A 25,539-nucleotide genomic window follows, 5' to 3' on the forward strand; every position below is an offset into this window, starting at 1 on the left:
AGCAGTGGAGTTTTTCATGTGTCTGCTAATCATTGCAGCATTTTTCACCGGAGCTAAACCACTTTGCAGTGTAAAGAGCAAAAGTCTGTTATCTGCATAGCCTGAGCAAAGTGGTCTGACCAACTCTGATGGCCATTTGGTGATCAGATTTTATTCTTTCCTATAACATTAGCAGAGAAAACTCATAGCATTTGGTTCTTCTATTTAAAATCCTGAATGATTTTTACTTTCCTTTTATTTTAAGAGGAAAATGAAGGAAACATGAGCTATTTGATGTGTATAAGGAAAATAAAAACATTGAGTAGAAATTGAAAAGCTCTCATGCTGAGAGATAAACATAATACTTAATCCCAAATCATATATGTATATATTTGCACATTAGTAGTGATAAGTTTGACTCACAGTCACTATTTTTACTAATGTTAGGATATAAAAGAAATAATTTATAGGCTATATAATGAAGTTTTAGAATACTGATTTTAAAGTACACCTGAAGTGCTAATGCAATCCTATTTTCATATTTACCAAAGATATATTCTAAGGCTAAATTTTAAGTCAGTAAGTTTCAGGTCTCTCGTAAAAAACAGTAGTTGTTTTAGTGTTTGAGTCTCATTTGCTTCCTCACTTATATCAGTTCTTTCTTATTGATGTGTGCAGTGGGCTAAGTGTGCAGCACAGATCTTCATTAGATTTCCATTTATTTGGTGAGAACATTTTAAATTCTCAGTAATGATATGCATCATCATTGGAAGATGGTTTTTGAGTGACTGGTAGTTTATCTGTCTATAGTTCCCCCCTCCCCCGTGAAATGATGACATGCAGTTTCTATGTATGGGAAAGTCAGTTTTTAGATACTATGCATTTAATTTTCTGAACCCTGAACCAGAAAGTGGTATCAACTGAAAAGATTTGAAATAAGAAAGCACTATGCTGTCTATTTAGAAATTTCGTAACTGATGGCAAAGCTCATAAGCACGGCACCATAAGTATCTTGCCTTTCTTGATTTGTTAAAAAAAATAAAAGTAAAAACCAGGCCAAAACTCATAGGCTATCCAAAGTTTCTTTTGTTATTTATATTTTATGTTTCAGTGTGATTTTATAAGTATGTTAAAGCATATTTTACATTATGTCTTTATATGCGATTTTGTTTACATAATTTTAACTGACATTTGTGGAATATCGACAACTCATTCTTCAGATACTGAGTCTTGTTCTTCACCAGAAGAATGTGTCAACAGCTGGATGGAACTTCTGAGTAAGCAGGGATGGTGTTAGGGTACTTTTGCATTTAATTTTTCTTAAGCATATGATAGCTAAAGGGCTATATTAATATGGAACGCTTGCAAACACAATTTCTGAATTGAAAAATCTAAAACATTACATGCACGTTATCTAGTGGTTGGAACACACTAATTTTTTCTTGTCAGTCATAACAATTAGAGGTTGTAATGTTGTACTGTCATATATTAGTGGTAAGGAAGTAAAATACTTCATCTTAATAAAGAAAGGTCATTTATGAGACAGGTCAAAAAGTGTTTTTGAGAGCCAGATGGTGGTGGCACATGTCTTTAAATTCCAGCACTCAGGAGGCAGAGGCATTTGGATCACTTTGAGTCCAAGGCCAGACTAGTCTACAAGAGATAGTTCCAGGACAGGCTCCAAAACTACAAAGAAACCCTGTCTCAAACAAAAAAAATGTATTTGAGCATATAAGGTCCAGCTCCAAAAGACATCCACCCAGATAGTAATTACCTTTTATATCAGGCAGTGGATCTACTTCCGTTCTGAAGACTGTCCAGCTTTCTTGCTCCTTTGTCATCTGTCAGGTTAAATTATCTTTTTTGGAGTCAGTTTCTGTGCTGTTTTGTCTATTAACTATAACTAGCGGGAAACAATGAAGAAATGTAGGCTGTGGCCTGTGTGGCTGAACGACCCTCTCACAGGAGTCACCTAAGACCGTTGGAAAATACAGATACCTATATTACGATACATAACAGCAAAATTACAGTTAATGAAGTTGCAACAAAAATAATTTTATGGTTGGGGTCATCCAAACATGAGGAACTGTATTAAAGGTTTGCAGCATATGCAAGGTTGAGAGTCACACTACAGATAATCTTTAATGGATTTGTAAGAATGAACATCCTTCTTATGATAACTTTGTGCTCTGTGACACTGGTATGCAAAGCCTCATTTAAAGGGTTTAGTATCTTTCTTGGTTGGCAATTTTTATCAAGAATTTATGAAAAAAAGAAAGGAAAGCATCTTTCAAAAATAACCTTACCTTGGAAAAGGTTTAGGAAACATTTACAGTTGTCTTCCAGCTTCTGCAGGTGACACATACATGTGGTACACCTATGCACATAAAATAAAAATTAAAGTATGGCTGCATGCATTATAATGCAAAAATAAAGAAATATTATGGAACATTTGTCTATCTGTCATCCTTAAGATATTGTGTTTATTCATATGAAAAACAACTTTTGACTTTGGAAATTTCATTGTTGTTAGATTTTTTAACATACTATTCTAAGCTAAATCTTAGCTGTTGTCATTGTTCATCTCCTTAGTAAGAGGCTTTTATTGAACTTGCTTTTAGCCAGATAAAAATCATCAGAGAATTGGGTTAAGTCAGAAGCTAAGGTCCTTGATGATAAATACTTTGAAAATAATTAGCTGTTGCCTTGATCGTTTATATAACTGCATCTTTTGTGTTGCATTGGTTTTATTAATGTTCTAACACTCTAAAAATTAAAGTTAATACTACAAGTTTTGGGTAACACCAGACAGTGCCTGGAAGCAAGTGGTATAAGCTTAGGTGGAAAATTTTTTTACTAAATTTGAGTTGGAAAAGGGTTAGTGCATACTTGTGGTCATTGCCCTTCTTTCCTACTTTATGTGCCAATATCTGAAGTAGAGATCTTAACCACTTAGTACTATCTTAATTTAATTTTGAATATGAGTGTCTTTTGAACATTACTTTTTGTATATAAATACATATTATTAACAACAATATAAATAGAAAGGAATTTAGTATGTTATTTTGATATTAAGTGGGATTTCTAAAATTGAGGTAGAAGGATCCCCACATTTGTATATAAAGTCTACCATAAAATATCAAAACTTTTTAATTTAAAATTTCAAGAATATAGTTGTGACTTGGGAATGTATGGGTCACTGGGAAACATAATTAGGGCTGATTACGTATGTAAACATTAAAAGTAGCCTTAATAGGTATTTTCCTATGTTTTATATAAAAATGTAAGACCAAATGGGAAAAATTAAAAATCTTTTTTATAAACCCGAGGTGTGATGGTACATGCCTGTGATCCTAGCACCTGGGCAGTGAATGCAGACTTGTGGGTTCAAAGTTTGCTTGTGTTATGGTGCACCTAAGACTTTCCTGTATCCTGTATCTTTCTACTTCCTTCAGGGGAGGTTCCTCTTGTCACATTTGCCCTATAATAGGTTTCCATATTAAAACAAAACAAAAGGCAATCCTTTTGTCACTCTGGGGAAAGTATGCTACTTTATTTTGACTTATATTTATTTCTGCTTAAGTAGAAGCTAGATCTTTGGATATATATTCATAAGTTCACTTCTGTATAAGTGTCTACATAAGCTATCAACTCTTCATCAACTGCCATTTGTTTACTGTGAGTTGCCTTTTTGTGATTCTTTCCTTGTTTATGTGGACTTTATAATTTTTCTAATTGTGTCTTACTTTTCTGGGGGTATCTTGTTTTCCTTTTAATTGTATAGAAATTTTTAGTTTTCCTGTAATTAGTTAAATCATCAGTTTTTTTTGCTTTTCTGATATCTGGATTTTGACAGCTGATTAAAATATTCTCTGCTTTAAGATTATTTGTTCATATGTTCATTTGTTTTCTAGTTCTTAATTATTTCATTTATTTTTTTAAAAAGATGTTTTATTTTTATTTATATGTATGCATCTGTGTGAGTTTTCTACATTTGTACAGATGACCAGTTGGCCAGATGTGGAATGAGATCTTTTGGAGCTGGAATTACATGTGGTTGTGAGCCATCATATATGGGTGCTGGGAACCAAACTTGATCCTTTAGAAGAACCACAAGTGCTCTTAACTGCTGAGCCATTTCTCTAGCCCATGATATCATTTTTAACATGTATTGTATCTGAAATTCATTTTGATGTGAAGAATGAATTTGTCATATTCCCCCCAAACTCCATTTCCAGTGTTGTTTATTGAATAATCAAATTTTTCCTATTGTCTAGAAGATGCTACCTATATTATATATAATTCTTGTAACTATTTGTGACTCTTTCTAGGATTCACTTGAATTGTTGATGTCTTTTTTATATCATATTTATCATATTTTTATAGCATGTAATTTTCATCACTAGCATAATTCCATCTTTTCTCCAGAATTTTCAGGTTATTCTTGCCTGTTTACATGACTAGAACATATAATCTTATCACTTTTTCCCAACCTCTCACTCAACAGTTGAAGGTTAATTAGAGTGTAGCATATATCTTCATAGTGTTGAGTCCTCATAGGGCAAATGTTATATCACAGTGTTAGTAAATGTTTTAAGTACTTTAAAAGTTTTATTACATGTGAGAACAATTTAAGAAAAATTTCCTTTACTTTTTTTGTTAGGCTTTCTACCAATATCTTGCTTAGTCTGTTTTTATACATTCAAATTTAATTTATGTTATAAATGGATTCTTTCCCCCAGTATATTTAAATGATGACACCACTTTTAAATTGAAAGCACTTGATTTTGAGTAACAGTTTTATAGTTAATTAATTTAAAAAATTTGAGGTTTTTTTATGTAGTTATATCAATGGCAAGATGATTCACTTTGGCTTTTCTCTTAATTCCATTAGGTTGTAGCAGTAACCTATTCTGAGCCTCTTAAATACTTTACAAGTTGGCTAATCCTTAACTGAATTTAATTTGAATTAAACAGCCTTTCTAGAAAATTACTCCTGAATTTAGCTTTCTTTTAACAAAGACATATTAAATATTCTTCTGCAAGGAATAAGGCCACATTCTGAAAAAGTTAAAAAAATAAAAACAAAAACAAACAGATATGGACTTAGGCATTTTCAGTACATTGATGTTTTCATATCAAAGAAATGTTTATGACACTGATTTATAAGCTTCTTTCTGGCATTTAATTATGACAGGGTTCTCCTAGGAAATGTGAACTTTAGATCGGAGACATTATAGTTAAATAAATGCCTATTAAAATTAGTGCTTCTCAAAATTATTTGTAAAGTCCATTTTAAGGAGTATATATAAAATTAGTAATTACATATTTATTTCAATTTATCTTTCCAAAATTTGTTTACTCCATTTCTATCTCATGCTTATGTCGACACTTAAAATGATATTAAATGAATTGATTAAAGAAAAGTTTTAAAAAAGTATAAAAATTCTCAAAACTCTTAAATTGTTTTAAATATGGAAAACCTGTATATATGTGAGTATATTGTTTTTAGAGTTCAAGAGCTGTTTGTTTATGTGCTTCGAAATTGATTAGAAAATAATAATACAATACCTGAATATTGTTATAATAAGGAGTTATCCTAAGAACATCTGTTGTCACCTCACTAATGATTATAGGAATTATTACTGCTATCTTGAATTAATTATTTAGTTTCTTTGTATGTGATTATGTAGCTAGTCACTGGATTTCTAACAAATTTATTGAAAACATTATTAAATTATTAAAATTTGCTCTGATTGATTCATGAGACTATGTGACCATTATACTTTTGGGGATATTCAATAAAGCCATAGTAAGTAAATATGTATTTCAAAATTATTTATTTGTGTATGTATGTTTGTGTGTGTGTGTGTGGGTGTGTGTGTGTGTGTGCACCTGCACATATGGTCATGCAGACATGACTTTTGGGGAGCACATTCTTTTTTGCCATGGGACCTGGGAACCATTCTCAGGTTATCAGGATTGCATGGGAAGCACCTTTACTTACTGAGCCATCTTGCTAGCTAATTATTTTTATTTTTAAGTTTGTGTGTGTGTGTGTGTGTGTGTGTGTGTGTGTTTGTGTGAAGGTTTGTTTATGAACATATGAGTACAGGTGCTTTTAGAGGCCAGAAGAATGTGTCAGATCCACTGGAGTTAGAACTAAGGAGGTTGTGAGCTGTTCAGCATGGGTGCTGGCAACCAAGCTGAGTCCTCTACTAGCACTGTAAGCATTCTTAAGCACTGAACCATTCCTCCATGCCCCCCCACCATCAAATAACTTTACCTTTATTATACCTAGACAAATGCATACAAATCTTATGCTTCAGTACTTCTGAGGATGCTGTAGCAGTTCAGGTATCTCTAATGGAAGTTTGCAAGTGTGATGCAGTCTTATCATATTCATATTTAACGTTTTTAAACTAATTATGAGCTGTGATTTACTGTTGTCAATGTACATTTTTGTGGACCAGAAAGTAATAACCTATATTAAGTATTACATAATGATAGAGGTAGTTATAGCACTTAGAAAATTTACTCAACCAAAAAATTTCAAATTTACTTAGTAGTTAGAATTAGGACTTAGTATATGGTCAATATCTATAAAGTGCAGAAACATCCAGTCCTTTGAAGATTCTTTAGTTTCAGTTTTAACAGTTCTTAATCCAGAGTAACTGCTTGCTTATGATAGGTAGAATTAATTTCAGAGACCAGTTTAGACTGTTATGCCCTAATTTTGTAGATTTAAATGGAAACCAAAAGAATAGATTTTCTTAGAGACAATACAGTAAATGGTAAAAACCAATTTGTTGTTCATTCTTGAAACTCTGTGGAGACAGCTTTGTGGAAGTTTGAGAAGTGGGCTTAAGAACCAGAAACATCACACTCACTGAAAAATTTAAGTGTATTTCAACCTTGATTAGAAGTTATTCAGTTTGTTACCATCCTTGTCAGCTCCCAGTGGCACTAATGTATATGTACATGTTTCCAAATGGAAAGAAAACTTCAAGTCTTTATATTATATTATATAGAAAAATTTTGAAAAAATGATACATTACAAACTGTAAGAATACTGTTGTCTCTCAGTATTTGTCTCAAGCACATTATTATTAACGTGATAGAATTTGTGTGTGTGTGTGTGTAAGTGTGCGTGCACGGAAGCACACATTCACCCAAAAAACATTTTTCTTCCACTTCCAGAATGTATGGTAACTTTAAGACAGATTGTAAAACAGATGAAGGAAAGAGAAAAGAAAACTCTATGGCCCAAGCCATGGGACTTAGTTAATGCCCACAGCTCTAGCTGGGATCCGCTATGTCCCGAGTCTCCCCACAGCTTGTAAAGGTGGTTAAAAATAGTTGCAGTTGGGTTCTGTCGACCAGCAAATAGGGAAAGCTGGAGGCGTCTTGGTGAAATATACTTCAAAGTAATTTATTTTGACGGGTTTAAAAGGCTTCTTTGTAAATGCACTTTTAAATAGTAGTTCTGTTTCCTTGAATCCACGCAAAAGCATAAAATAGGCTGCATTCAGGAGAACTGGCGTGGGAATATTTTCAGCTCAGTTTCTGCTTGTGTTGGGACAGCTGCTCCACTTGTGCACTGCCCAGTTTCTTTTAAAGCTCCTAAATTCAGGTGGCTAGAACAGCTTTCTGTGGTAGGATTTTACACAATCCTTTCGTGCATGTTTATTGTGTGCCTGTTCGCAGGAGTGTTGTGGTTAAATTACCTACCTATTAGGTTTTAAATAGGAGGAAATATGTATAAATGAGTCAATATTTGCTAGTGGTTTGATTTTTTTTTTAAAAAGATACATCTTGTTCTCTTTGCTCTATTCCTAAAATTCCAAATTATTTACATTTGTATGATTGACAGTGGAACACAGACTGTGCACATGCCGATCAGGCATTTGGCCACTGAGCTATAACTATGCTCCAGTTCTTGATCTCACTGTATCACTGTTTTTTTCCCAACTGATAAGAAACTATCTCACTTTTCTCTTTTAATTATTCAGAAATATACTGAGGTAATTTTAGGCAAGCAAGAGGACAGTTGTGGTTGTGATTTTTTTCCTGTGTTTTATATTGCTGAGGTTTTTATTTTTGGATTTTTTGGATTGTTCAAGACAGGGTTTCTCCGTAGTTTTTTTTTTTTTTTTGTTTTTGTTTTTGTTGTAGTTCCTGTCCTGGAACTAGCTCTTGTAGACCAGGATGGCCTCGAACTCACAGAGATCCGCCTGCCTTTGCCTCCCGAGTGCTGGGATTAAAGGCATGCGCCACCACCACCCGGCTTGGTTTTTATTTTCCTATTGGTTAAATGATGGCATTGAGTTGACCTCTACAGCATCTCTAGGTGTCATTTTGTGACTCATAACAGCTCTGATCATAGTGCAGTGGCATCTGGGCCTGGGATGTGCTGAGTTTCAGTGAGTGCAGAGGAGTAGTTGGTTATTCACCTTTGTGCTCTCTAGTGTTCTGCTCATCCATGTGTAGTGCTCCCACGGCTCACTACAGTGTTCTGCTCATCCATATGTGGTGCTCCCACGACTCACTCAGGTTTGGGGATTTTACTCCCTAACTGCTACCGCTTTTCACACAGTGGAGCAATCCACCAGGAAGTGATATCTTGGTGAATCCATGCTGTCAATACTATTAGTTTTCTAAGTTATGAGCCCAAACCCATAGACCTGGGGAGGCTTTTAAGTCTCATGTTTATACTTTGCTGCCCTACTCAGGACTTTGAAGTACATGTTGAATCACTGAAAGACTCATTAACTGGAGGTTTTCACACTGCAAATCTGTATTTACCACACTCGGCTTAGTCATATCAGCATTTAAATTTTTTGGATAAGCCCTTCTAGCAAGGAACTTAGTTTTATTATTCCAAAAATGCTATTTAGTTATTTACCCTCTTGCTCACTCAACATCTGGCAAGAATGTGAAAATGCTTCCAGGAATTGTAAAAATGTGTTTCTGAACACTGGGTTGAGGCAGGGAGTTTAATTCTATGGTACCGGTACTCCACTTGAAAATGTTTAGCATATAGCAACCCTCATATAGGATTGTACACCAGATTCTTTTACATTGGGTAGTCTAGCATATTTCAAATTGAATTTGTATTTGAATACCTAGAAAAAAACCTGCCAGAAGCACATCTGTTTCATTATGCTTAAAATATAGCTACTTTTAGTTTCTAAGTTGCTGATTTATCTAGTGTGATCAGGAAAAATTGCTGTAAACTTACAGTATTTATTAAGCTTGGATACATTTTTATATTTTTTGGAGAATCATAGAGAAAAATTTCATGTTTTTAGTTTGATTTTTTTTTTTTTTTGGTAAGGATCTCATTAAGAAATGAAACCCTGTGAGACGAGCAAGATTATTGCCATTCTCTTGGTGGATGATGATGGCGTATGGGTTGGTGGGGCAAATTGATAAATGTAGTGGATGCGGCATGATGCTCTGGGAATGATGCAGAGGTTTCCAGTGCCTTCACGCCAGACTAGAGATAATTAATGTCAATGTTCCAAAATTATAGCAATCTAACGTCGGTAGGCTTTTCTTCCCCATTTGGAATATTATCAAAATATCCTTCTGGAACAAGGCACTGGAAACTTTAAGTTTAGAGTCTTATGCATCTCTTTTGGGCTGGCAACCAGAATCACGTACCACTGAAATTAAGGACTCTCAACATGTGTGTCAGAGTGAGGGCAAGTGGGTATTGCTTTTCCATTCTTGGCAGAACTTGCCCTGTCAGAGGTTTCAGTGATTACCGTTTTGATTATAGTCATGATTTTTTTTTAGACCATCACTTTCACATTTTGGCCAACTGGTTACTTTTTCTATAGGCTTCATCAAAACTGAACGGTTTTCTAAATAGTTCTGTTTTCCTCTTCAGTCCAGGTGACGCACTTGGGAACAAGTCAAATAGGATCCCATTTTCTTTTGCTTTCTGTTCTTCAGTGCTAGTTTAAACACATCTGTCAGCAGCTTTCGCTTTTCGCTCTTTCTCTACTTGGGTACATCATTTCCTCTATGAAGAGTTTACCTGTCTTCCTTTCTACCAACTATCTTTACGTCTTCAAAAGATCAGCTCATCATCTTTGAGAGTGGTAATTGTTATTGTGATTTTTGGCAGATATTGTCTAACAGCTAAGTCTATTTCCGTTTTATGTTTAGGTGGAAATGAGCTAGTTATACTTTGCAAGAAGGAATTCTCAGAATAAAGACACTTGTCTTACATATGGAGGAAACTATTTCTAGTTAAGAACTAAGAAAAACTCTGATATTCTATTAGAAGGACATTTGGGGAAAGAATTAAAAATGATTGTTTAAAGGAAGAAGTACATTATAGTGGGTTACCTGAAGAAGCCATAGACCTTTTTAGATATTATTATAGAATTGCAGAGCCTTAGAGCTACAGATTATTTAAATTAATTCAGTTCTTGCCTCACTTAACCAGAGCTAACTTGCTAGGTTTGATGATTTTGCCTTTCTCCTATATTTTTCATTGTCACCATCCTTGTTTAGGAACTTAGCCACCTTCATGTCTCTCAGGCCCATATCCTATATCTTAAGGTATGAACAACATCAATACTGGAAAATAAATAACTGTTGTCTTGTAAAGTGGTCTTGCCAATTTACAGTCCACAAGAATATGTTCCACACATTGATTCTTTGCTCATAGCTGGCATTAATAGATATTTTACATTTTGCTTAATGTTTTCCATAATTCCTAGTGAAGATAAGTGTGGTAGTCTATTTTCTGTTGCTACAAAAGACACCTGAGGCATGCACTTATAAAGATAAGCTCATTTAGCTCATAGTTTTGGAGGCTATTGTGTGATGTTTTACTCTTTTGGCTTTTTTTTTTGCGGGGGGGGGGGGGTCCATTACCCAGCTCTTAAATAAATCACATTCGGAGGCTTATTCTTAGGAATGCCTGGCTTTAGCTTGGCTTGTTTCTTGTCAGTTTTTCTTAACTTAATTTATCCCAACTACCTTTGCCTCTGGGCTTTTTTCTTTTCTTACTTCTGTATACCTTACTTTCACTCTGACTCCATAGCTGGCCCCAGAGTCTTCCTCTCCTTGTTGTTTTGCTCTCCCTTTTCCTTGTTTCTCCTTCTGTTTATATTGTCTGCCTGCCAGCCCCGCCTGTCCTTGCTCCTTCCTCACTATTGGCCATTTAGTGCTTTATTAGACCATCAGGTGTTTTAGACAGGCAAAGAATCACAGCATCACAGAGTTAAACAAATGCAACATAAAAGAAGTCACACACCTTAAAATAATATTCCTCAAGAGGAGGCTAAAAGTTTAAGACTAGGTGGCCTCATCTGTTTGTCCTCCTGTAAGAACTCCTTTAGCTGCATCACTGCATTGCAGAGAAACAGAAAGGGAACTGATTGTGAACAGAAGAGGCCAAGCATTTGTTATTGCCTTGCTTGTAACAACTTGTTCTTGAATGGGCTAGGTTACTTTGTGAAATCCCCATTAATCTTTTTTAAGGTCACCACCTGTACTTCTAAGACACCTCTTCCTAGACACCAGCTTTTAACCCTTTCACCACTGGTAGACTGAGGACTAAGCTTTTATCGCATGAATTGTTGGGAACACATTCGTATCTAAGCCAAATCCAAAGCATGGCACTGAGCATCTTTCATAGGATTACCAGAGATCAGTGTTTGATCTCAAATAGAATATCTATTTGTGTATTTGCAAGTATTTTTATTGTGTTATCTTTTAAAAATTAATATTTAGTATTTTTTTATGTAGTCAAGGTATCAAATGGTCTGTTATTGGTATACCTAGGCTGTACTCAGTAAACTCTTGATCAGCTAAAATGCAGACCTTTTCATACCTCTTTAAACCTTTATCTCCATCCTGGTCTTCTGTTTTCCCAGGACACTGGGTCCAATAATATATAGTATTTGCAGCTCCCAGGAATGACCAGGTTTGCTTTAAGTAGGCCAGTTTGTCTTCCTGAAAGCATTTCTTCTATTTTGTTCTCTTTCAGGGTCCCACTTTTCATTTAGTGATTATTTACAGTGCTACCTTCTTTGTGGATCCTTCTAATCTCCAGGTACATTGACTGTGGCCATCCTAGTCCTACTTTGGGCTGCTCTGGTATTGCACTGACACTGTTTTGAGGACAGTTGTGGTATTGGGATGTTTGAAGTTAGGCAGTTTGTGTTTGTTAATTCTCTTGAAATTTTGATGCCTTATAAATGTTTCTGGTGGAAGAGAAACTTTTCCCCAAGCTTAACTGGTTAGAGACAGTCAGGACTCAACTGAGAGAATGTCCTTGATGGGGAACTGTGACAGAACAGCCTTTTTCTCATTAGGCACTTGAGGAGACCATCTTCTTTTCAGGGCCAAGTGCCAGGCAGGTAGATGCTATCCCCATGGCTCAGAGCCCACCAGGATTTCTTAATACTAGTCAGCCTTTGGCTTCCCATTCTGCCAACCTTGCTCTCCTGGAAATCCAGAAAAGGTATTGCTTTGGCTTGCCTCTTAATCCTGTACTTTCTGCTTCTGATTGTTTCAATACGTCTCCATCTGGCTCAGAAAGGTGTTTTCTCTGTCTGCTGTGTGGGACCTTTGAGGATAGTAAATTTTGTTTTACTGAGTCTCTACTGCATTTTTTTCTTGTGGCTGTACCTGAATGACCATCATCAAAAGTACACAGACCATCTGGTTTTGAACTTTGAAGTCACCTCTTTGTAGGTGTGTAGATAGATTTCACATCCTTATCCTTAAAATTGGAATAATCATGGGACCCATTCAGTTGTTCAGAGTGCTAATACTTAGAAACTGCTGCTAGCTTGCTGCTTATGGTAAATAGTGATTGTTCAGTTCAGATTACTGCTGACAGTTGTTGAATCTATTGATAGAAATGATTCTCATCTTGTGCTCTGCATCCAGAATACTTGTTGAGACATCAGCAGATATCTGACACATGAGTGAGCAGAATAATAAACATGGCAGGAAGCATTAGAACCAGGATCTGAAATGCTCATATTAAAATTACTGTTTTCATTTTGTTAGGCTTTTGAGAATGAGGAAATAATTAACCAAGAACTATAACTCTGTAATTCCTTCACTATAAAGAATTGTAATCTCTTCACAGAAGGCCCTGGTTCCAAAACTACAGTTTGATAAGCCTTGCTCCCCCACCTGGTAACTAGACCATTACATACTAAGCACTTGCATTTATTGAATATCCCTCTTCCTTCCTCTTTACCTCCCCCTTTTTCTTCTTCCCTCCCTCACTTCTTTTCTTCTTTCTGCTGGTTCTGAAACCTGTGTTTTCATGTGCTAGTCAAGTGTCTACCATTGAGTGGCACTTCCAGACTACATTTGATACCTATGTAAGTATCATTGGAAAATACATTCAGTTGGAGGGAAAACAACATAAAACAAAATAAGGAAAAGAAAAAAGAAAAGAAAACCTTTTATATAGGTAAAAGAAATCAGGTAGATAATTGTTAGTACAGAGTAAAGAGGCCTGTTGCAGCCTGGATGGTAGACGCAGGAAGATTCAGGGCTTTGCCCTTGGCAGAGTGGGTGGATACAGCAATGACTCTGAGAGTACTTTGCAGGTGGTATTAGCCTGTGTAGTCCTGCAGATAAAGCACCACCAGTGCTAAAGGTAAGAATTTGAGTTATTATATTTGAAGACAAGGAGGCCAAGTGATTGATAATGCAGTTTTGATGTTTATGTTTCTAATATCATTAGGACATTGGTGCATCTGCTTGGAGACCTAGGACTTATAATTTTGGAAATGTCAGGGCGTTGAATTTTAGTTGTGAGCAGTGAATGCATTGCAAGTTTGTAAAGTCAGAATGAATATATTATATAGTAGTTATGGTATTACCCCTGTGAATCCTACAGCTTAGCAGGGAAAGCAGATAGTCCACTTTGCTACCAAAGGTTGAAACATAGCCTATTATGACAGTGGTTGTGGGGAAAGTCCAGTGTGCTTTGCAGGGTTCTCAAAGCTGGGCTCTCACTTAGCTGGAGCAGGAGGAAGGGTTTCCTGCAGAGGTGAAGATTGAAACAGCACCTAGAGTTATATGAGCTGTGCTGAGTGAGTATGCCAAGGACAGGCCAGCCAGGATAGCTGAGGATGAAGAACGGCCTGTATGAATCTTAGCAGGCACAGGCTGGAGAGTTCAGAAAAGGCTGGTATGGTAGGCAGAATACTAGAGGGGACTGTCACCCCAAACCCTGTGGTTCCTGACAGTGATGACTAGTGGTTCCTAGAGTAGAGATTCTTTTCTTTCAACTGCCCTATGTCCCACCCTACATCCCACATTTGGTGGCCACCCTTATTTTTTTTTAACATCTTTTTTATTAGATTTTTTTAAAAAAAAAAACAATTCAAATTCCCACTCCCTCCCTTCCTTCCATTCCTTCCACACACCCTCTCACACCACTCCTATCTAATCCTAGGAGAGGATAAGACACCTTGCCCTGTGGAAGGTCCAAGGCCCTCCTCACCACATCTAGACTGAACACAGTATACATTCAAAGAGATTAGTATCCCCAAAAGCCAGTACATTCAGCAGAGACAAATCCCAGTGCCACTGCCAGTGGCCCCTCAGTCTTCCCCAGCCATACAACTATCAACCACATTCAGAGGGACTAGCTTGGTCCTATGTTTGTTCCTTCCCAGTCCCGCTAGAGTTGGTGAGCTCCCATTAGCTCAGATAAACTGTTTCATTGGTGGAATCATGGGTGATTTTTACAACGTTTATTACAGTATGTGTCCTTACAGGTGATCATTTTTGTTTTTTGAAAGAAAGGAATGTTTGCAAGATACTCAGTACTTACAGAGAAAACATGGCAGTTTTGCATTTTGCATGAGATTGCACTGATTTGAATGATCTAAATTTGAAATTTTCAAGAAAGGAAAAGTTAATTTGTGACCTTATTAAGTAAGTATGAGAATTTATATTAAAATTGAAGTTTTTCATGGTAGAAGTCAATACTGTGATCTTTACAGATATTTCTGTTGTTTCAATACATTTATTTTTAAATACTATTATATCATTTGAATATAGAACCTAGAAAGAATGTAAAGAACTCTGTCAGTACTGATACATTTGGTATTGCTTTCCAGCTTATGTAAATGTACTTTTGAATTGGATATTAGTTTAGACTTGGCAGAAGAATTACTGAGCTTGCATCAACATGTATTATTTTTTTAAGGTTTTATCTTTATTTTTATTTTATGTGTTTGGGTGTTTTCCTTGCATGTATATTTGTGCACTCTGTGTGCAGTACCTGGAGAGGCCAGAGGTGTCAGATCCCCTGGGACTGGAGTTAGAGGTGGTTATGAACAGTCATGTGACTGCTGGGAATTGAACCCAGGTCCTCTAGAAGAGCAGCAGCCAGTTTACTTAGCCTCTGAGCAGTCTTTCCATTCCCAATAAATGTAGCTATGAAAGTGAATGATTTATTATCAAAGTCAAATAGGTTATTAAAAACAATAACAACAGGTCTGGAGAGATGGCTTAATGGTTAAGAACACTGGCTGCTTTTTCAGAGGACACGGGTTCAATTCCCAGCACCCACATGGCAGTTCACAACTGTCTGTAGCTCCAGTTCTAGGGCATCTCATGCCAATGTACATAAAATTAAATTATTAAAAAAAAAAACAACAAACCATCAAGTCATGTGAATCTTAAAGAAAAATGACTTTTTGATGCACAATTCAGTTTTTTCTTCTTTGCATAAATTTTCATATAAATTTACTCATTAAGTAGGGATTTAAAGTGCTATGAAATGTTATTCTGGTTGAAATATTTTGATTTTGATTAAGGCAGATATGTTGTGGAAGCCACACTGTACTTAGGATACGATAACTTGGTTTGCATTTTGCTATGTTTTTTTTTCCTCAATGACTTTGAGGGATTTAATTTTTATGAACTTAAATTTTTGTTTAAAATGTTTTTAAAAATATATTTATTGTGTGTATGATGTGGAGATGGCAGAGGTTAGAGGACAACTTGTGGGAGATGGTTCTTTCCTAATACTATGTGGGTTCCAGAGTTAAGCTCAGGTCTCAAGTTTGATAAGAAATGAGCTATCTGACTGGTCCAGATTTCAGTTTTTCCCATTGGAAGAATGAAGATATCTTGACTACTCAAAAAGATATTGTTAAATATATGTGTGAAAATTGTATGGAGTATTAATTAGTAATTATAATGTTTTAGAAGGTCTCATTTAGAGAGAAACAAATAGCACACTACTGAATAATAAATGCTTCAGTAATAAATACTAAATATATATGCTGTAATATATATATATATATATATATATATATATATATATATATATGAAGTTGAATGAATCATACCTATAAAGCTAGGTAGTTTAGATATGTGACCTAAGCCTGTAAAATGTATCACATCCCAGATGTCTTCCAAGTAGCAGGAGATGCCAGCTGGGGAGCAGAAGCAGTGGCTAGACATTTAAGTGTTATGAGAGTAGACTGAAAGGATGTGTGAATCAGAGGCACCTGCTTGTTAGCTTCAGCACTGAAATTAATTCAACTCTTCCATTTCAGCTCAAGACTCTGACCTGCTGGGAAATGTAGAGCTTAGTGTCACTGAGATCCCTGCTGGGAACCACATCCTCTCCTTTCTAGAGAGCCCCAACACCCCTTCTTCAAAATGTGTGCTAGAATCTTCTACACCCTAACAATAAATGCCCAAATTGAATTTTATTAGCTGAACCTGTCTCAGAACTACACTTCCAAAGAGATAAATATTCTTTGCTCTTAGATTTGTTTGTACCCTTGGCATAGAGTACACCCTCTGTTCTTGTTAGCATTAGTTTTGTCACCTGAAGCTTTCTGAATAGAAATGTGCTAACACATTTCTGCATTATACTTACATACACATAATTGAACATCATCTTTCTTTTTGTGATTTTATTTTATTTTTTATTTATTTATTTATTTATTTTTTTGAGGCAGGGTTTCACTGTGTAGCCCTGGCTGACCTGGAGCTTACTCTATAGACCAGGCTGGCCTTGAACTTAGAGAGATCCACCTACCTCTACCTCCCTACTGCAGGGATTAAAGGTGGTTGCCACCGCGTCTGGCTATTTAAATGAATTTTAATTTGCTTAAAGCATAACATCTCTTTTTTGTTTGTTTTTGAACCTAGAGTTTTCCACATGCTGATAAGGAAGTGCTTTACTGCTGAGCTATATCTTCAACTCCACAACTCATAGTTACTGTTTAACTTTTTATTTAACTATTAATTACTAATTACGGTTTTTATGTTTTCTACATAGTAGATATTTCGTAGGAATAGAGCAGATCTGAAGAATAGTAGGGAGCCCAAATTGGCATTTATATCACAATCTGTATTATTTTAAGTGTAATCTTAACGGATTAAACAAATTAATTATAGGTCCCAAAGAAATCAGTTAAAAAGAACAGTAAAAATTATAATGATCCCTTTTGGAAGCAATAGTAACATTTTAGCAACAACATTTTTAACAGGTGTACAGCAAATGAGGAAGGATAATCATTGGTTCTCATTTCGTGTTATTCTAGTAACCTTGTAGATGTCATAAGCAAACAAAACATACAAAACAAGCTATACTAGCTTATTAGGTGCATATACTTCTTATATTCCCCTTGTTTTTTTCCTTTTTCTGGCTATCTCTTTTTTTCATGCTCAGGTGGGGCAATCAATTTCTTCAGGGCACTGTGCTATCCACTGTAGAAGATAGCTTTTCTTTATCCACAAAGCTTTTCCCATTCCTGTTCATCTACCACAATTATCAGATAACTCTACAGGTTACTGCTTATTATTTTCATCCTATCCACATGTGAGTGTGCTGATGCATCTGAAAGCTGGAGAACCTACCCAGTATTGAGATGTTATGCTATCTAAGCCAGGAAATGCATGGCTGCCCAGATACTTCACAGAGCAATAAAGCAGGAATTGAATCTCTTATTTCCTTCCTGTCCTCCATTTCATTATACCTATGGCCTCAAGTGGTGTTTGATATCCATTAATTCTGCTTACTTTCAATTACTAGTAGTCTATAGGAGTCTGTTCTATGTTAAAATATTTGTAGATCCAGAACTTCTCCTAGCATGCTGGACCCACCTACATCAATTAGTGATAAAGAAAATGTTGAAAAGATATGCCCACATGCTAATCTGATGGAGGCAATTTCTTAGTTTGAGGTTCTCTCTCCCCAGGTGTGTCAAGTTGACACTCAGAATTGACCATCCCACAAGTAGACCTTAAGCAAATTAGTCTGAATTTGCCTTGTTTTTCTTCTTTTAAGTGGAGATAATCAGAGTGGCGTTGTCATAGATATTTTGTGTGATTATAAACAGTGACTAGGTGAGGAACACTGCAAGTACACATGACATACATATTCCAAAGCCTGTGTAAGTGCTCACTTTTATATCTGTTACTGTTTGCAGAGCCAGAGAGGTGGCTTAACAGGTAGAGAGGAGCTTGCACAAAGCCCTCAATGGCCTGCATTTGATCCTCGGATCCCACAAAATGGTAGAAAAGAATTGGCTCCTGAAGGTTGTTTGTCAACTTCCACATCTGCATCATAGCACACACATGCACACATACATAATAAATGACATTTAAAAACAAACAAACACATCAACATGCGTGACAGGAATTTGGGTCAGGAGCTCAGAGATACAGTGAGGAACAATAGGTTTAAAGTGAACATAAAAAGGAACAACAGTAGATAGGATTCTGTGGCAATGAAAGCTGGACCCAGCCCATATGCATGCTGTTAGCAGCTGCCTTTAGTTTTGCATTTGATACCTTTCAAACATATCTGGGCTGTATGTGCTGGGGTATTGGTGTATTTTGCTTTTTTTCTAATCATTTGGTTAAAATTTATCTATTTCTTATTAATAAAGGCTTCCTCTCTACCTCCTTGTTTTTTTCCCCCTTTAATTCCATTTTACTTAAACTTGCCGATTTACAGAAAGCTATTTTAGTCTGTTGGAATTAATGTTTTTGTGTTTATACAAAATATGCCTGGAGTTCACATTTGGTGTTTGTTTCTTTGTTAAAGATGTACAATAATCATTTGCAGTTTAGAAGGAACATAGTTTCATACTGTGTTGTCAGGGTCTTTGCTGACCAAAACCCTGTTAAATCATTCTAGTTTTTGACTGGCTTTTGTGGAAGGTAAAAATTAGGTAGTCTCATGTTTTCTATATGCTTTTAAAATAAACTGACATAATGGATAGAAACTGTTAGGAAAATAGGTTAAAGGTTAAAAAATAGTAACAGTTGCCAGAGTGAATGATATGCAATGTCACAACTACAAAAAACTCTGCAGTCCTTTTTTCTTAAATGTCATTGTTATTATTTTAATAGTCTTACATCCAGATTGTTCTGTGTATTTTATGCTCCTTAGAGCATATATATTATTATGATTACTATAAAATTTTGCTATAAATTCTTAATATTCTTTATTATAAAAGTATGATATGTTCATTGGAAAGAAAGTAGAAAAGATAGATAAATAAACCACTCATGGTCTTACTGGGGCAAAAGAAAATAGGAATGATAGATAACTATTGACAATCTTATCCCCTGGGGTAGTAATCATTAATATTTAGAGTAGTTTTTTGATTTTGATTAATTTTCTTAACTCTATACATAAGTGTGGAAATATTTAATAAGTATCAGTGGTTTTGGCTTTGGGGGGCTTACCAAAGGATTAAGTTTTACATTTTCAGGTGTTAGTACATGAGTTCTGACAGCATATTGTATAGTCACCACTAAAGACATGCTTCATCAGTAATCGGATCACCTTAAAAGTCTCTTCATGCTCCTTTGGGGGCAAGCATTTTTTTCTTGATAGTTTTAAAATTTTAATTAAAGTATAATTACATTATTTTCCCCTTCCCTTCTACTTCTCCCATTCTTTCCCCAATCCCTTTTAAACTTATGACTTTTTCCATTGATTATTATTGTTATGCCCACATATATTTTATTCATTTATATATATATAAATGTTGTCATGCACATATATATACATATATATACATATATACACATATATATACATATATATACATATATATATATATCCATCTTGCTGAGTCCATTTCGTGTTGCTTGTATATATGCATGTGGTTTTAAGGCTGACCATGTAGTATCTCTGGGGAAGACTAGTTCTCCTCTCAGTAGACATTAATTGCCCATAGTTCTTTGTGTAGTTGCAGGGCCCTTTGAATTACCCCTCTCTTGATAGCATTTTATTGTGTTGTCATCGTTTGAGTCTTTCTTTGGCAGCCATACTGTTGTCATATCTTAGTTATAATGTCTCTGTCAATCCTAGGAGACATCATCTCACAGCAGACATCCTAGTCCTTTAGCTCTTACAGTGTTTTAGCTCCCTCAAAAGATTATGTTTTAAAAAATTGTGACGTTGAACTAACTTTGTGTCCAATGTTGTGCATGTACACATGCGTGTTCCTGTACACCCACACTCCACATATGGGAAATAAAAACACAAAACATAAAGGATCACTTTTGGTGAAGGTGTTTGCTATTTGATAGATTCAAATATTAGGTATAATTGGGACTTTCTCCTTTGTTTGCTGACTACTGGGTTTATGGTAGACAATGTATAGGATGACTGGAGGTGATTTGCCTCTTTCTGGAAACTGAGTATTAATATTAACCTTACACTTACCATGCAACACTGGGAATCCAAGACTTGACTGCAGAGCCATTCTTCCTTCTTAGCATGCATAAACTCCTGAGCACTTGCCTAGAAGGCGCTTTTTCTGGTATAGGAAAAAGGATGGCTGCAGAAGTTCTTGGCTGGGAATAGTCACCTCTTTTGTTCAGAGGTAGTTTACTACCCATTTGAATTGCTGCAGTCTTCTCTACAAGGAAGTAAGTGGAAGTGAAAGTCTAGTGTTGGTTAATAGCACCTTGTATGGAGAAATAATTTTGAATTTTAGAGAGTACTAGATGGGTATATATGTTTGAAGTATTTTTTACTATTCAGTCAGTTACTCCTGTATTCACCATAGTTGATTTTGTTCTCGTTATTCATGCAGTAATGTGCTAGACTAAATATTTATTGCTCAGCTGTACTTACTAGTGTGTTTTTTTTTCCTTTTACAAAGGTAAGTTTTGTTGAGATAGGGTTTTATGTGTAATCCATAAAATCCTGAAATTCTTTTTCCTCAGTCTCCTGAGTTCTAGGGTGACAGTTATCCACCTTCATGCTGGATTGTTTAGATTTTAGTGCAGAATTCTGAGCTCTCGTATTCTAGAGACTTGCTTTTTATTATTATGTTTTGGTATGTAAGGACATGAAAGTTCTACTTTCCCAGTGTGTGACTTTACACTAAACATTTCATTGCTTTGAATCTCAATTTCCTGATCTATAAAACGAGAGCATTTTATTAATTGGTCCCTATGGTCTTTTGAGTGCCTTGTTTGACATAGATATTATCCAGTGATGGCTACAAACATGAGCCAGGTGTAAATACTTGTTAAATATATTCTACTCCTGGATGCTTCATAGCCCACTGACTAAATAACTGGAAAATTTTATTCTGATTTCCAACAACATCCCTCCCTATTAATTGATATGATATTGCTCTTACTGTAAGTACAGAATACCTTGATAGTGTAGTAGTGGTTAGCTTAAAAGATGTTTTGTGCTCTCTCTCCTTCTGCTCCTGATTTGGACCTTGAGATTTCAGTCCTGTGCTCCAATGTGGATCTCTGTGAACTCAGGACCGCGAGGGGTGCACCCACACACTGAGACAATGGGGATGTTCTACTGGGAACTCACCAAGACCAGCTGGCCTGGGTCTGGAAAAGCCTGGGATAAAACCGGACTCTCTGAACATAGCGGACAATGAGGACTACTGAGAACTCAAGAACAATGGCAATGGGTTTCTGATCCTACTGCACGTACTGGCTTTGTGGGAGCCTAGGCAGTTTGGATGCTCAACTTACTAGACCTGGATGGAGGTGGGGGTTCCTTGGACTTCCCACAGGACAGGGAACCCTGATTGCTTTTCGGGCTGAGGGGGGGGGACTTAATTGGGGGAGGGGGAGGGAAATGGGAGGCGGTGGCGGGGAAGAGACAGAAATCTTTAATAAATAAATAAATTAATAAAAAAAAGATATTTTGTGGTGTGCGTGCATATTACTGTTGTTGTTGCTTGAGACAATCTCACCGTGTAGTCCAGACTGTCTTATAATTCACTCTGTATACCAGGCTGGCTTCAAACTTTTAGGAATCCTCAGCAAAAGCTATTTCTGTTTTATAATAAGTAAAACATATGGAGGGAAAGAGACTAGAAGGCTATGCCAACAAGCACTTTCTCCTCATGCCTATGTTGTATTCTGTCTCCTACTAGGAATTTTCAACCTTATGATATTGTCAATTTGCATGCACAGAGTTCACGATTGAGAGCCATTTGCAATTTAATTACAAAAAAATCCAAGAATTATATGTCATAATGTTTTAATAGATGTTTATTTTGTTTTATGCCACGTTAATCGTTATCCTCCACCTCATGAAGTCCATGGGCACAGATGAGACATGCCTGAGTGTGACTGATCTTTTTCAGCACTGTTGTTTCCACCATCTTAGTCTTGCCCAGAGTCAAGACCTGGGAAATCTCAGGCACCCACCTTTTTTTTTTTTTCCTGAGCTCTAGAATATTCTAAAATTACAGGGTTTCAGTGTGTGTGGGTCACTTGATTAAAATTGGAATTACTGTTTAATCTATAAAACATCCTGTAATGAAAAAGGGCCAAATCAAGTTAGTGTGAAAATGTGCCCTTTAACGGCCCAGCTTTGTTGGGGTTTGATATGTTTTGGTAGTTCCCAGGGGGAAGAGTGAGGAAGATTATTTTCTAGTTCAGATAATGGAAGAGTTGGATTCTAGTCCTGATTTTATCTGTAACTAGTTGTGTGATATTATATCTGTTACCTGAGATGCCAAATGGCTGTTTACCTTCCTCGCTGAGTTCTTGTGTGAGAGAAAATCAGAAAATGTTTCTGTGTCTTGAGAATAATAAACAAATAGTGATTGTTTCAAATGATCTGGAATTTCATATAAAATAGATACTGCCAATAACTATATGAAGAATTAAATTTATAAAGGTCATAGTTGGGACATTGTTTCTCCAATTAAAATGCCCCCCCCCCTTTTGACAAATTTTGAACATGGCTGGAATTTACACTGGGTCCTAGCAAATGAGCAGATCTAGCCTGTTTCCTTTGGTTTCAGGAGTCAACTGTCAGAACTTAATGTTACTTTCAGGTGTGACATTTTAGTCATTAGTCTGATTGGAGCATTCTCTATCAGCCATCCTGCTGGTTTGCTGCCTGCTCAGATACCATGTCTCCTAGGAGTCCCCAGGGGCCAGTGGGGAGGATGAGGGGGAGACCAGCTGAGCTCCTGGGCTAGAAACCAAGAGCCCTTGCTCGGCTCGTTTCCCACTCATTGTGCAGCCTGGGCCCTATCACTGGAGGGGCCTGGCAAGGAAATGAGGAGGAAGTGAGTGCCATTGCTGGTTCAGAATGTTCCAGTGTGGTTGGAAAGTTTGAGGAGCAGCCTGGGTGAGAAGAACAAGACCTTATTGACAGGGTTCAGTCCTGGTCAGGTCTGTTTCACATCAGCTTTCTGAATAATCACTGCTCTCCCTACCTAGGGAGGTCCAGAACAGTTACTACTAACCCCCCACCCCCAACACACACACACACACACACACACACACACACACACACACACACATACACACACACATTCTATATGAGTATGCTAGAACATAAAGCATTCTGTTTTATTCCATGTGGATACAGTGAGGAAAATGTAGTGCTGGCTGCTTCAAGGTAACAAAATACTATAACAAAAACAAGTCTGCTTTCTAGAAATCTTTAGTTAAATTATTATCAAAGCAGCTGTTTTCTTTAATATTGTTTTGTTATCCATTGATTCACAGAACTACTGCCCCCTAAATAAAACAAAATCTTCTAGTGATCATGTAGTCCAGCTTAGCTTATCTTGGCTTGAATTAGTCAGCCTTGTGATTTGATTTAGCTAACACCTAAACGTGTATAAAACCTATACACATTGTAAGGTTGAGATGAAAAAGCCAAACTCTCTTTTCACCATGAGTCTATAAACTAGAATATTTATGTCAAGAAGTCAGAAGAAAATCTGTTGGAGTTTTTAGTGGACCACAGAATGTGCCCTTTTTATGCTGGGCCTTGCCATTCTTCATGAATTCCCGCAGGACTTGTGCACTAACGTTGTAAACACTCACTCGGCAGCCCTGCTGTTTTCATGACCCATAGGGTGTCTCTAGTTCCAGCTTTAGGTCAGATCATGATAATAATAAGATTTGCTTCATTTTTTTCCCTGGAATATCTGATAGGGATTTCTGAACCTCACAGGGATATTTTATGCTTTTTCAAACTTATGAAACCTAAGAAAATGCAAATACTAGAGCCGGGCGATGGTGGCGCACTCCTTTAATCCCAGCACTCGGGAGGCAGAGGCAGGTGGATCTCTGTGAGTTCGAGACCAGCCTGGTCTACAAGAGCTAGTTCCAGGACAGGCTCCAAAGCCACAGAGAAACCCTGTCTCGAAAAACCAAAAAAAAAAAAAAAAAAAAAAAAAAAAGAAAATGCAAATACTACAACTGCTTGTCAGAACACAAAATTGTGTTAATTGGTGCCTTAGTTTTACATTTAAGTCTGAGTTAGATTGAGGGGATTCCCTATTGGGGCAAAAATCTGAAGAGAAATTATGGGATTAGCTATAAAATGTGGGACCTACCTCTTTTTCTGAGAGATGCTGGTACTCAAATCGTAATAGCTCAGCTCTTTGCCTCAGGCTAGTTTGATCAGATATCTGGGATAGTTTTTTCTCTTGTAAAGTGACATGAAATCTTTTAATTAGAAAGTTTCAACTAGAAATTTCTAAAACAATTGCTATTACCAGTTGAGACTCTCAGTGCTTATTCAGCTAGCTCCTTCTTAATGTAGGAATCACTGCATGTTTTAAGATAAACTCATGTGAAACATTTATTATTTTATCAAAGAAGTAACAGTTTCCTCTTTAGAAATTTGTTTGTATGTATGCACACATATATGGTAAAGTGCTTTTTAACTGAACCCCATCCCATAAACCCTCTAAACTCAGTGCCTCTCTACAGCACTATAGCTTAGCAGCTAACTGGTCCCTCACACCTCCCATGGAAGTGCTCACTTCTTGCATAATACTTCCAGCCTTCTCCACAATTCAGTGGAGTTATTCTCAGTAATGTCAGCACCTTGTGCTCTGTCTCATATTGAACTTGCCAGCTTCCTTTTAAAATATCATCCCCACCAGAATTTGTTGTATTCCTATGGCACCAAGGCATTTTGCTTTGCTAACATATTTGCATACTTCACATAGCCTGTAAGTGGCAAAACTTGAACCCAAATCCATGTGATTCTGAAACTTTGTGCTCTCTGTTTCTCTGATTATTTGCTTGGTTTTTGATTTTTTTCCTGTCTTC

The 25,539-nt window shown here is 36.3% G+C and overlaps 1 protein-coding gene across 1 annotated transcript in view; it reads left to right on the forward strand.

Annotated features, from left to right (window-relative positions):
* The window catches only part of Gmds (GDP-mannose 4,6-dehydratase), a 542,397-nt gene that overhangs the window by 83,306 nt on the left and 433,552 nt on the right, over window positions 1-25,539 (forward strand). The gene's annotated exons all lie outside the window — the stretch shown is intronic.

This window comes from Microtus oregoni, unplaced genomic scaffold (genome assembly GCF_018167655.1).
Source record: "Microtus oregoni isolate MIOR12 unplaced genomic scaffold, Mior012 000042F_ref0000377, whole genome shotgun sequence".
Taxonomy (NCBI): Eukaryota; Metazoa; Chordata; class Mammalia; order Rodentia; family Cricetidae; genus Microtus; species Microtus oregoni.